Source organism: Bufo gargarizans, chromosome 1, assembly GCF_014858855.1.
Source record: "Bufo gargarizans isolate SCDJY-AF-19 chromosome 1, ASM1485885v1, whole genome shotgun sequence".
Lineage (NCBI taxonomy): Eukaryota > Metazoa > Chordata > Amphibia > Anura > Bufonidae > Bufo > Bufo gargarizans.
In genome coordinates this window covers 651,243,657-651,258,199 of record NC_058080.1, presented here as the reverse complement: position 1 = coordinate 651,258,199, position 14,543 = coordinate 651,243,657, and positions in this window count along the sequence as shown.

The following is a 14,543-nucleotide window of genomic DNA, read 5'->3' as shown; positions in this document are numbered from 1 at the left end:
CTCGAGTACAATTTAATGCAATGAAAGTCAATGTCACCCCCTGCTCTGAAGAAGAGGGAGTGTCTGGTTCACAAAAAAAAGGTTGGAAATTGATGGAAACCCCATCAAAATGGTTTGGAAACAGCATTAGGAGGATGGCTGAATGCATCTTGGACTCCTATTACCTATGACATACAAAAGACAACAACACAAAGACTATATGCCAAAATCCATGTATGTGTAAGCCAACAATCTATCCATGAGATAGATAACAGTCAGCATACCTTACAATGGCAGTCTTGTGCACTATGAGACATTCCAAACCAGCTCTCATCTGACTGAGAGCCAGTAAGCCTCAAAGTTGCTTAATATCTGTTGGATGGCTTGGGTGGACCTGCGCACTTAGATCAATATCATTAGGATGACAAAAAGTTTTCTGATTGTCCTAACATAATATTCAATTACCTTTTTTATACAGTTTTGTCATGTAAACTCATTTGCATAAACATGTGCATATGGAAAAGCCATGCAAATTAGCAGAATCTGCCTTGTTTTATAACTGAAAACTATTTGCAATAAAAAAATGGAAAATTTGCGATAAAAAGAATATTTGAGATCTACACTACTCATGAACAGTGCCATCTATTGGATTCATAGTCTTGTCATAAGATTATGAAACCAATAGATGGCGCTGTTCATGAGTCATGAATAGCGCCATCGATTGGTTTCATATTCTTATGACAAGACTATTAGACTGAGTCTTATGACAAGACTATTAGTCTTGTCATAAGACTATGAAACCAATAGATGGCGCTGTTCATCTTGTTGGGGCACCAGTAAGTGGGGCACCCTGCTCAACAGAGTCCACACCGTGTAGCCTATAATAGCCTGCGCTAACATTGAGGTGTATATCGGATTGCTGCTATTATTCATACATCTACTAGCACCGTATCTGCGGTAATATAAGCTTGCTAGGGTGTATCTGAGGACTATTGTCCTGCTTGTAATGACTCATGAACAGCGCCATCTATTGGTTTCATAGTCTTATGATAATACTATGAATCCAATAGATGGTGCTGTTCATGAGTAGTGTAGATCGTGAATATTCTAATCGCAAATTTTTATTGGGAATATTCTAAATCGCTAATTTTTATCGCAAATGTTCCATGCAAAAGGCTGAGTGCTACATGGTGTGTGGTCTCATAAGACTATGAAACCAATATTCACGATCTACACTACTCATGAACAGCGCCATCTATTGGATTCATAGTCTTGTCATAAGACTATGAAACTAATAGATGGCACTGTCCATGACTCATGAACAACGTTATCTATTGGTTTCATAGTCTTATGACAAGACTATGAATCCAATAGATGATGCTGTTCATAAATAGTGTAGATTGCAAATATTCTAATAGCAAATCTTCCACGCAAATGGTTTTTCAGCTGAAAAACAAGGCATATTCTGCTCATTTGCAAGTCTTTCCCATATTCCCATGTTTATGCAAATGAGTTTACATAGAAAAACTATATAGAAAGGTTATTGAATATTATGTTATAGTATAGTATAATTTTTTTGTCACCCTAATGATATTAATCAAGGTGCGCAGGTCCACCCAAGCCATCCAGCAGATATGAAGTAATCAGATGAGTCAGCTATGAGCTGGTTTGGAATGCCTCAGACAGGATGGAATGTTTAGGAGTGATAGAACTTCATAGGAAAGTATGCAATTAAGTCAGATGATGGGATGGAACGTTTATGAGTGAGAGATCATAAATATTCCTATCTGAGGGAAAAAAAAAAAAGCTGGTTTGCAATATCTTATAGTGTACTAGGCTGCCATTGTAAGGTATGCTGACTGTTATTTGTCTCATGGATAGACCATTGGCTTGCACATATATCAATATCCTAATATTACAAAGGAGTCACTATATAATAATTATACAAGGGGGCCATTATATATTATACAGGGGTGCCATTATATATTATAGTTATACAGAGGTGCCTTAATATATAATAATTGAACAATGGGGCCATTATATATTAATTATACAATGGGGCCATTATATATTAATTATACAATGGGGCAATTATATATTATACAGAAGGGCCATTATATATACAAACCGGATTTAAAAAAAGTTGGGACACTATACAAATTGTGAATAAAAACTGAATGCAATGATGTGGAGGTGCCAACTTATAATATTTTATTCAGAATAGAACATAAATCACGGAACAAAAGTTTAAACTGAGAAAATGTACCATTTTAAGGGAAAAATATGTTGAATCAGAATTTCATGGTGTCAACAAATCCCCAAAAAGTTGGGACAAGGCCATTTTCACCACTGTGTGGCATCTCCCCTTCTTTTTACAACACTCTACAGACGTCTGGGGACCGAGGAGACCAGTTTCTCAAGTTTAGAAATAGGAATGCTCTCCGATTCGTGTCTAATACAGGCCTCTAACTGTTCAATCGTCTTGAGCCTTCTATGTTGCACCTTCCTCTTTATGATGCGCCAAATGTTCTCTATAGGTGAAAGATCTGGACTGCAGACTGGCCATTTCAGTACCCGGATCCTTCTCCTACGCAGCCATGATGTTGTGATTGATGCAGAATGTGGTCTGGCATTATCTTGTTGAAAAGTGCTGGGTCTTCCATGAAAGAGATGACGTCTGGATGGGAGCATATGTTGTTCTAGAACCTGAATATATTTTTCTGCATTGATGGTGCCTTTCCAGACATGCAAGCTGCCCATGCCACACGCACTCATGCAACCCCATACCATCAGAGATGCAGGCTTCTGAACTGAGCGTTGATAACAACTTGGGTTGTCCTTGTCCTCTTTGGTCCGGATGACATGGCGTCCCAGATTTCCAAAAAGAACTTTGAATCGTGACTCGTCTGACCACAGACCAGTCTTCCATTTTGCCACACTCCATTTTAAATGATCCCTGGCCCAGTGAAAACGCCTGAGCTTGTGGATCTTGCTTAGAAATGGCTTCTTCTTTGCACTGTAGAGTTTCAGCTGGCAACGGCGGATGGCACGGTGGATTGTGTTCACTGACAATGGTTTCTGGAAGTATTCCTGAGCCCATTCTGTGATTTCCTTTACAGTAGCATTCCTGTTTGTGGTGCAGTGTCGTTTAAGGGCCCGGAGATCACGGGCATCCAGTATGGTTTTACGACCTTGACCCTTACGCACAGAGATTGTTCCAGATTCTCTGAATCTTCGGATGATGTTATGCACAGTTGATGATGATAGATGCAAAGTCTTTGCAATTTTTCGCTGGGTAACACCTTTCTGATATTGCTCTACTATCTTTCTGCGCAACATTGTGAGAGTTGGTGATCCTCTACCCATCTTGGCTTCTGAGAGACACTGCCACTCTGAGAAGCTCTTTTTATACCCAATCATGTTGCCAATTGACATAATTAGTGTTAATTGGTCTTCCAGCTCTTAGTTATGCTCAAATTTACTTTTTCCAGCCTATGCTATTGCTACTTTTCCCAACTTTTTGGGGATTTGTTGACACCGTGAAATTGGAATCAACGTATTTTTCCTTCAAAATGATACATTTACTCGGATTAAACGTTTGATCTGTCATCTACGTTCTATTACAAATAAAATATTGACATTTGCCATCTCCACATCATTGCATTCAGTTTTTATTCACAATTTGTTTAGTGTCCCAACTTTTTGGGAATCTGGTTTGTAATAATTATACAAGGGGCCATCATATATTACAATTATACAGTGAGGCCATTAATAATGTCCCCTCTGTATAATTCTAATATATAATGGCCCCTCTGTATAATATACAATGGCCCCTGTATAATTATTATATATAATGGCCCCCTTATATAATAATTATATATTATGGCCCCTCTGTATAGCTATAATATATAATGGTCAATCAGTATAATACAGTGGATATAAAAAATCTACACACCCCTGTTAAAATTTCAGGTTTCTGTGATGTAAAAAAAAAAGAGACAAAGATAAATCATTTCAGAATGTTTTCCACCTTTAATGTGACCTATAAACTGCACAACTCAATTGAAAAACAAACTGAAATCTTTTAGGTAGAGGGAAGAAAAAAAATATAAAAATAAAATAATATGGTTGCATAAGTGTACACACCCTTAAACTAATACTTTGTTGAAGCACCTTTTGATCTGGACCAGTAGAAGATGGGAATGACAGACAGCTCCATTCGGCTGAGATGGTGGAGCCTTGACTGACTGAAATCGGGTGCTTGCCACTGGGTAATGCAGTAGTAGCTGCGGCCGGCTGCACCACCACATTGGAGCCACGGTTCTCCCAGGCCACTGCATTGCGACGCTGCATACTGTATGTTGACGCAGGGCCGCAGTGCCAACATTGACACCTTGGCCATGCTTCACCTTCTGCCCACATATTCTACATGTGCAGCCTCTTGTACCTGATGAAGGGGAGTGATTCCCCGAAACGTGTTGTAATGCTGCAATAAAATACCTTACTCCTGATCCTGGTGACCTGTGGATGGTCTTTTGCGCCGTGGGACATTATCTTTCTGCAACTACATACCTTCTTGGGGATTCCAGGTATCTCGGATAAGAAGATTCCTTTTTCCTGTGGCTGCAGACCACCACTTTCCATGTTTTCAGGATCCTTCTGATGAGCATTCATTAGAGTTGTGGCTAACATTAGCACAACCCTATAAGGAGAGCCTTGCAATTTATTTCACACTTCCCTGTATATGCAGAATTACCCTATGGTGCGCATCTGTTTTATTACAGTACAAACCAAGCCTGCCTACTGAATCCTCCAGATTTTGGCTGGGCAGTAGCTGCTGACTGTCCTCTAGCAGCTCGTCCTCGCTGTATAGTGGAGCTGAGCCCACATCATACAATACTTCTGTGGCTGAGGGAGCAGCAAAGGACAGAGGCAGGTTAAGGACAGGTGAGGGCACAGGGCCTGCTCCCGGGCCATACCAACTAAGGGTTGTGTCTGATGAACCCATCGACTGTTGGCTGGGGGTGTCTGATATCACTTGGGATGACGTATATATTTTTCTTGTTGGACTGAAATACGCCACTATATGCTTTCACCAGAAATAACTGCATAAGTGCAGTGTGTATATATTTTTATTTTCGTACTGAATAAGATACTGTAGGGATTTGCTCTGGTAGGCAGGGTAAGCGGGCGCAACACAAAGGCAAGACCATGGTTGAAAAACAAAAATTCAGTGTTTATGCACACCAAAACAAGCAGAAAAGGAAAAACAACACTTTAGAGGGTCTTGGTGTTAATTCACACAGCAAGATTCCACAAATCACCTGGCAGTCCACAGCAGGCTGCTCTCATGCGGCTCCCAGCCTGGCAGCGTGGCGGTTCTCCTCAGCTCCCAAAATACAGAGATTCCACAACTCCAGTATTACTTGGAGAATCACACCACACCCAGCTTGAGCTGCTGGCTGGGTTTTTAAACCCCAGCCCAAAACCTGGCCTGGAAGTGGGGAACAGCCACCCACCCTGCTCTTTGACTGCTCCCAATAAGAACCGGCCCCGATTGGCTTTACAGCCATACTAAGTATAACAGTGTCAGCGAGCACTAGCTGCCGCTGACACAAAATTACTGGTTCTTATCTCACCGAGCCCAGGAACCTCAGTGACACATACCTTCTGTCAACTACGGACCCCTGCGCCTTCCTACATACCTTTCCATTTGTTCAACCCTAAGGGGGTGAACACACGCTAGACAGCGTACTCGGGACAGGGCATCCGCGTTTCCCTGTAACCGGCCTGCCCTGTGTTCTACTGTGCAAAAAGTTTTGCAGAGACAAGAACCACCTGGTGATCCGAGCATTCCTCTCCTTGGCCTGGCTCATCCACTTCAGAGGAGAGTGGTCAGTCATCAGACAGAACTTCCTCCCCAACAGATAATAGCGGAGAGACTTGAGTGCCCACTTGATGGCCAGGCACTCTCTTTCCACTATACTGTACCGGGTCTCCGCTGGAGTGAACTTACGGCTGAGGAAGACAATGGGATGCTCCTCCCTGTTGACTTCCTGAGACAGTACTGCACCGAGACCTACTTCAGAGGCATCTGTCTGTACCACAAATTCCCTCTTGAATCGGGCGACACCAAAACCAGGGACACACACAGGGCTGACTTCAAAGGGGAGAAAGCCTCTTCCGCCTGGTCATTCCAGCGGACTATCACAGACTTTGGTACTGGGCCTACTAGGTCACTCAAATGTAACCTCGATAATCGGGAGATGTACCAAGGCACTGCGAAAAAGGTGCTGGGGGCTAGTCGCATGGCAGGTCGGGCAAGACTTAAGAATTCGTCCATCTCTTTAAACACACTGGGCCAGTAAAACCGTTGTAGTATCTGGTCCTGTGTTTTCTGCATTCTCAGATGACCCCCGAGAACATGCTGGTGGGCTAACTCTAACACAAAGTTTGCGATAAGCCTGGGGCACCACCAACTGTTCAATGGATTCACCTCGCAGCTGATTTACCCGATACAACATATCCTGATGAGCCACAAAACTGGGGAACACCGGCTATGCCCCTGGTTGTTGTGGTTTACCATCTATTATTAGTACATTTTCCCAGGCTCGGGATAAGGTTGGATCCCGGTGTTGTGCAGTACCAAAATTATCCCCAGAGACATTGAGGTCTGCCACCTCAGGCCCCAGTGGCAAGTCCTCCATGTCTCCCACCATTACACTTAGCGGGGTTGTTTCCCCCTCTTCCACTGAAGTGGCGGTCACCCCTACCACTGGCCCTTTGGACTCAGGTTCCCAGGGTTTGGGTCTCCCCCCTGAGCCGGGCCACACTTCTACGGTTACCCCTGCCACATGGGTATCAGTCACTCTCGTAGCCGGCCACAGTGCCGGGAAGCCCGGGAACCGGGAAGTCTCTCCCTATTATAAGTTCATAGTGAAGGTTGGTTGCAACAGCCACCTCGTGGGTTCACCTGCCGGAAACCATGGACAGAGACACCATAGCAGTGGGGTAGTCTTTTAAGTCTCCATGTATACACATGACTCCGACCTTACGGCCGATGTACTCAGCGGAGAGTACCAGGGAAGCACTCACCAGGGTCACCAGACTCCCTGAGTCCAACAGAGCATGCGCTGGAGTGTCCCCCACCTCCACCTGGCACAGATGGATCAGAGACTCCGGAGCACCCACGGTACACAGTTTCCTGGCATACAATGATTGACAGAAGCCATAGTTCGTGCCCATGGATTCCCCCTGTTGTGGACAGTCCGCGCGAACATGGCCAGGCTCCCGACACCGCAAGCAGATTATTGTAGCGGGGTCCACAGGGGTTACATCCCGGCAGGTTTGGTGGGCACCAGTTGCTGGGTCCGGGGTGGAGGGGTACAGGATTTGAGTGCCCCCCTCCCAAAAGAACCCCCCGTAAGTTCCGGGTAGCCTCATAGCACTCCACCAGGTCGACCATCTCCAGCGCATTACCTGGAGAGACCTGTCCAATCCATTGCTGGAGAGGGGGTGGCAGAGCCCTCCAGAACCTGTCTGCTAACAACCGGTCCAGCATAGCAGTGGGGCTCAGTTAGTCAGGTTGAGCAGGTTATAATACTGGGGTCTCATGGGCTCAGCCTGGTTGAACTCCCAATGATGCACCCACTGGGCCCGGACCAGCACATTCACCCCCTGTCATGCCAAAATCTCCCCCTTTACCTTTGGATAGTCGGCTGCTTGATCGTCCGGCAAATCGAAATACACCCACTGAGATTCTGACGCCAGGAAAGGAGCAATGACCTCAGCCCACTGGTCCTGGGGCAGCCTTTCCCTGGTGGCCACTTTCTCATATATCGCCAGTTAGGTCTCAATGTCATCTGTGGGTGTCATCTTAGGGATCGCTGCACGGACTGCTTTCCTGGAATCATGGACGCTTTGGGTTGCTCCTGCTGTTTGCAGAGCCATAACGTGTTGTAGCAGCAACTGGTTGGTCTCTTGCTGCTGCTTGTTAGCCTCTCACTGCTGCAGGTTGGTCTCTCGCTGCTGCAAATTAGCCTCCATGAGGGCCTTCAAAACAGCCTCCATTTTGTCATAAGCGACAGGTTTGAATTTAGCTGGTTAAATAAATGACATACAACCGTGGCCAAAAATGCAAACCAAAAATACTTTGGCGTTCAAGCCAGCCTCACTGCGCTTGCCCGATCCAAGCCACCAATTGTAGGGATTTGCTCTGGTAGGCAGGGTAAGCGGACGCAACACAGAAGCAAGACCACGGTTGAAAGTTCAGTGTTTATTCACACCAAAACAAACAGAAAGGGAAATACACCACTTTACAGGGTCTTGGTGTTAATTCACACAGCAAGATTCCACAAATCAGCTGGCAGTCCACAGCAGGCTCCTCTCATGCGGCTTTCAGCCTGGCAGCATGGCGGGTCTCCTCAGCTTCCAAAACACAGAGCTTCATGGCTCCAGTATCACTTGGAGGATCCTACCACACTCAGCTGAGCTGCTGGCTGGGTTTTTAAACCCCGGCCCAAAACCTGGCCTGGACGTGGTGAACAGCCACCCACCCTGCTCTTTGGCTGCTCCCAAAAAGAACTAGCCCGGATTCGCTTTACAGCCATACTAAGTACAACAGTGTCAGCGAGCACTAGCTGCCGCTGACACACAAAATTACCGGTTCTTATCTCACCGAGTCCAGGAACCTCAGTGACACGTACCTTCCGTCAATGACGGACCCCTGCGCCTTCCTACAATACTAAGATATAAGCCACTAAAGGCTTTTCAACATAACACTTGCAGCCCAATAACAAAAAGCTGGAATGACAGAGCTGTCGAATGACTATTTGGATCCCCAAATAATCGTCCCCTGCACTTGTAAATCACTTTCCTATCAATGTCCCTAGTGTCTTCTGACGTCTCTCCCTGCTCTAAGATGCTGTGAAATGATTCCTATAATTTCCCTGCACTTATAAATCATTTTTTCTGTCTTTTTTTTTCACAATCGTTTTTCCACTTGCTGTCCCTAGTGTCTTCACATGTCTGTCCCTGCACTCTGAACGCTGGAAAATGGCAGAATCTAAAATGGCTGCCGTATTTATAGGGCTGTAACATCACAGGGCTGGCTGCTGATTGGCTACATCAATATGGGTGATTCCGCATTCCCAGCGTTCCTTGCCTCGTGTCCTCAGTCCTCACACATATAGCTGCCATTTTAGGAAAATTGTGATTCGTTACCACAAAGCGCAAGGAAATTCACATTCGCTGCAAATCAAATTTTTCCTGAAATTCGGTTCGAATTCCACTTCGTCAGCTTCAAATCACTGATCTCTAATAATGGTCAGTTTGAAAACTGCAGGATTTTTGGTGTTAGTTTAAATATAAAAAGTGACTTGGAAAATTAACAATAGCATTATCAAAAATTATTTAAAAATCTGTTAAACATAAAAAACTGATTTAAACAGCAGGTCATTTTCTGATCACACATTTCCTTTAGGCCCCCTGCACACGTGTGCGCTTTGTAGCAGTGCTGCGGCCCGCAAATTGTGGGCCGCATCGCACGAACACCGACCATGGGGCAGCCACAGCGGATTGCGGACCCATTTACTTTAATGGGTCTGCGATCCACCCGTTCTGCAAAAAGGACATGTTCTATCTTTTTTGTGGAATGGAAGTACGGGACGAAACCCCAGGAAAAGAACTGTGTAGTGCTTCCATAGGGTGCCGTTCCGTGCTTCCCTTCAGGACCATTCCGGATTTGCGGACCCATTGAAGTGAATAGGTTTGCATCCGTGATGCAGAATGCCCACGGAACGGCGCCTGTGTATTGTGGATCCGCAAATGCGGTCCGCAATACGGCAACGGGCAGCACACGTTCGTGTGCAGGAGGCCTTAAAGTAATACTTTCAAGACTAAGTAATCCCAGTGTAAAAACAAGCTTTTATTTTGATTACAATAACTCCTTAGGAATGTTAATCAGGATGCCTCATTTAAAAATAAAGTACACTCTTTAATTATCTACATAACAATGTTTTGATCCTGTTACATATATAACCGTATAGTAATCATTATCTTCATTTTAAATCCATTAACCAAAAAGTAATGCATTTACGCAACAGTATTAGCATAAAATATTACCTTACCATTTGGTTTAATATGATTGTCAGAAGAATAAATTAGGCTCATTACTATAGTTATATTAACATATATTTTCACGTGATGGTGTCTTTCTCTTGCTTTCTTATTTTCCTTTGTTGTATCACTAAGTTTTTTTTATAACACTTAGGCCTCTTGCACACTACTGTATGGCTTTTTCAGTATTTTGTGGTCCGCAAAACACGAATCCGCAAAAAATACTGTTTTTCTTCTGTAGCTTGGGCTCCACAGCAGCCGCAATCATATGGGACATCAGCCCTGTTACAATGACCTAGCATCCAGTGATCATCTTACCATTCACTTCACCTTTAAAGTCTGTGGTCAGGAAATGTATAATACATTAATAAAAGTGTGGTCACATCATCATTAATTACCTGTTATATTAAGTAGATTGTTTTTTCACCCTCACAAATAAGATCTAGCTCACCAGCCAATCTACATTTCCAAGACATCTTAAAATTCAAGATGACATAGATGATACAAATTTGTGAACTACAATCATAACTAGATCATCATCATAAATTTATGCAATAGTATTCTCCCTAGGATTAATCTGCATGCATATATTTAGTTCTAAGATAGCATATTTATAATAATATATGGTTGAATCCTGAACATGAATATATATCAAGATACTTCTGACTTGCTCAATAATCTAGGCAGATATAATTCATAGTCTGCTTGAATAAATATACATCAAAAGATTGAAATAAGAAAATAAAATGTAAATTCTGCCATTATCAGTTAACCCCTTCACTACCGAACCACTTTTCACCTTCAATCCCAGACCGATTTTTGAAAATCTGACATGTGTCAATTTATGTGGTAATAACTTTAAAACACTTTTACTTAGGATACCTTCACACTAGCATTATTCTTTTCCGGTATTGAGTTCCGTCCTAGGGGCTTAATACTGAAAAAAAAAGAAAAAAGATCAGTTTAATCCTAATGCATTCTGAATGGAGAGCATTCCATTCAGTATGCATCAGGATGCATCAGTTCAGTCCCTCTTACGGTATTTGGCCGGAGAAAATACTGCAGCATGCTGCAGTATTTTCTCGGTCCCAAATTCCGGAACACTTGCCGGAATGCTGGATCCGGCATTCATTTCCAATGAAATGTATTAGTGCCGTATATGGCATTAAAATTGCCACATTGACGTATCCAGTCTTCTGGTCTGCGCATTTGCAGACCTTTAAAAATGTGAAAATAATAAATACCGGATCTGTTTTTCCGGATGCCACCGAAGAGACAGATCAGGTATTTTAATGCATTTGTTAGACGGATCCAGATGCGTCTACAAATGATATCCGCTTGCGTATGTATTTCCGGATCCAGCAGGCAATTCCGGCGATAGGACAGTCTGCCAGATCCTCACAACGCAAATGTGAAAGTACCCTTATCCAGGCCATTCTGAGATTGTTTTCTCGTCACATATTGTACTTCATGACAGTGGAAAAATTAAGTAAAAAAAAAAACAACATTTTTATTTATAACAAAATACAATATTTACCAAAAATTAAGAAAAATTTCCAAATTTCCATTTCTCTACTTTTATAATAGATAGCAATAACCCCAAAAATAGCTATTACTTTACATTCCCCATATGTCTACTTCATGTTTGGATAATTTTGTGAATGCCATTTTATTTTTTGCGGACGTTATAAGGCTTAGAAGCAAATCTTGAAATTTTTCGGAAAATTTCCAAAACCCAGTTTTTAAGGACCAGTTCAGGTCTGAAATCACTTTGTGAAGCTTACATAATAATATAAACCACCCAAAAATTACCCCATTTTAGAAACTACACCTCTCAAGGTATTAAAAACTAATGAAACACCCCATATGTGGTCGTAAACTGCTGTATGGGCACACGGCAGGGTGCAGAAGGAAAGGAGCGCCATATGGTTTTTGGAAGGCAGATTTTGTGGGACTAGTTTTTTGACATGTCCCATTTGAAGAACCCCTGATGCACCCCTAGAGTAAAAACTTCTAAAAAAAGTGACCCATTTTGTAAAACACACCCCTCAAGATATTCAAAACTGATTTTACAAACTTTGTTAAACCTTTAGGTGTTCCACAAGAATTAATGGAAAATGGAGGAGAAATTTCAGAATTTCACTTTTTTGCCAGATTTTCCATTTTAATCCATTTTTTTCAGTAACAAAAAAAAGGGTTAACAGCCAAACAAAACTCAATATCTTTTGCCCTGATTCCGTAGTTTACAGAAACACCCCATATGTGGTCGTAAACTGCTGTATGGGCACATGGCAGGGCGCAGAAGGAAAGGAATGCCATATGGTTTTTGGAAGGCAGATTTTGCTGGACTGTTTTTTTGACACCATGTCTCATTTGAAAACCCACGGATGCACTCCTAGAGTAGAAACTCCAAAAAAGACCCCATTTTGAAACTATGGGACAATGTGGCAGTTTTCTTGGTATTTTTTTAGGGTACATATGATTATTTCTCTATATTCCACTTTTTGTGAGGCAAGGTACAAAAATAGCTGTTTTGACACCGCTTTTATTTTTTGTTATTTACAGTTCATCTGACAGGTTAGATCATGCTGTATTTTTATAGAGCAGGTTGTTATGACAACTTTTTTTGTTGTTTGTTTCAGTTTCACATAATAAAACATTTTTGAAAAAAAAAATATATATTTGTGTCTCCATATTCAGAAACCCATAGTTTTTTAAAAAAAAAAAACTATGGGTTTCTCATTTTTTTCAGTATGAGATGACGGTTTGATTGGTACTATTTTAGGGTGCATATAACTTTTTCATCGCTTGGTATTACACTTTTTGTGATGTAAGGTGACAAAAAAATTGCTTTTTTGACACTTATTTTTATGGTGTTCACCTGAATGGTTAGGTCATGTGATATTTTTATAGAGCAGGTTATTATGAACACGGCAATACCTAATATAAATACATTTTTTTTATTTCACTTTAGCACAATAATAGCAGTTTTGAAGCAAACAAAAAAAATCATATACCAGGGGGAGAGAAACAGAACTGGATCGCACATCCACAATGCAATGCTTTGATCTAACTCGCTTATCAGCGCTATATTGAAGTGTCAGAGTAGTTCCCACTCAAAGAGGCGACCTTGGCGTGGCGAGTGGGCTTATGCCTTTTGATCAAAATGTACACTAATGCCTCTTGTACAGCATGCAGTATGGGGGGCTGAACACATCAATATAGCACTGATAAGCGAGTTAGATCAAAGCATAGCATTGTGGATTTGCGATCCAGTTCTGTTTCTCTCCCCCTGGTGTATTAATGGTCTATTTTTTTCTTTACTGGTATCAGCACTCCTCCCATTCGGCACAGGTGGTTTTAATCACACAAGTCTGCATATAGTGGTCATTGACCTGTAGCTCCTGATAGCAATGGACATGTTGTGTTAGACAACTGTTCACATGGTGCAGTACTGCATGGTGGCCTTTGTTTTTGTGGTGCTGTTCTGGTGGGACCCAGTGCCATGGGTGGCATTGTCAGACAGCAGGGTTGCTGTTTTGACTCCTGGGTCCCACCGCCTACCAGGGCAGTACCGCACTGTGCTGCGCCTTTTTGTCAGAGTAGGTCCCACTCAAAGAGGCGACCTTGGCGTGGTGAGTGGGTTTATGCCTTTTGATTAAAATGTGCACTAATGCCTCTTGTACAGCATGCAGTATAGGGGGCTGTACACTTTAATATAGCGCTGATAAGCGAGTTAGATCAAAGCATAGCATTGTGGATGTGCGATCCAGTTCTGTTTCTCTCACCGTGGTGAAAAAAAATCATATTTTAGTGTCTCCATAATGTGAGAGCCATAGCTTTTTTTTATTTTATTGGCGAGGGTATAATTTTTGTGGGATGAGATGATGGTTTGATTGGCACTAATTTGGGGTAGATATAACTTTTTGATTGCTTGCTATTACACTTTTTGTGATGTAAGGTGACAAAATGGCTTTTTGACACTGTTTTTCTTTTCTTTACAGTGTTCACCTGAGGGGTTGAATCATGTGATATGTTTATAGAGAAGGTCGCTACGAATGTGCCAATATCTAATATGTATACTTTTTTAATTTATTTAAGTTTTATACACTAATATCATTTTTGAAACAAAAAAAATCATGTTTTAGTGTCTCCATAGTCTGAGAGCCATATTTTTTTAAAATTTTTTTGGCGATTCCCTTAGGTAGGGTATAATTTTTGTGGGATGAGATGACGGTTTGGTTGGCACTTTTTTGGGGTGCATATGACTTTTTGATCGATTGCTATGACACTTTTTGTGATGTAAGGTGACAAAAAAATTAGCTTTTTTGACACAGTTTTTTTTTTTTTTTTTTTACGGTGGTCACCTAAGGGGTTAGGTCATGTGGTATTTTTATAGAGCAGGTTGTTACGGACGCAGCAATACCTAATACGTATACTTTTTTTTA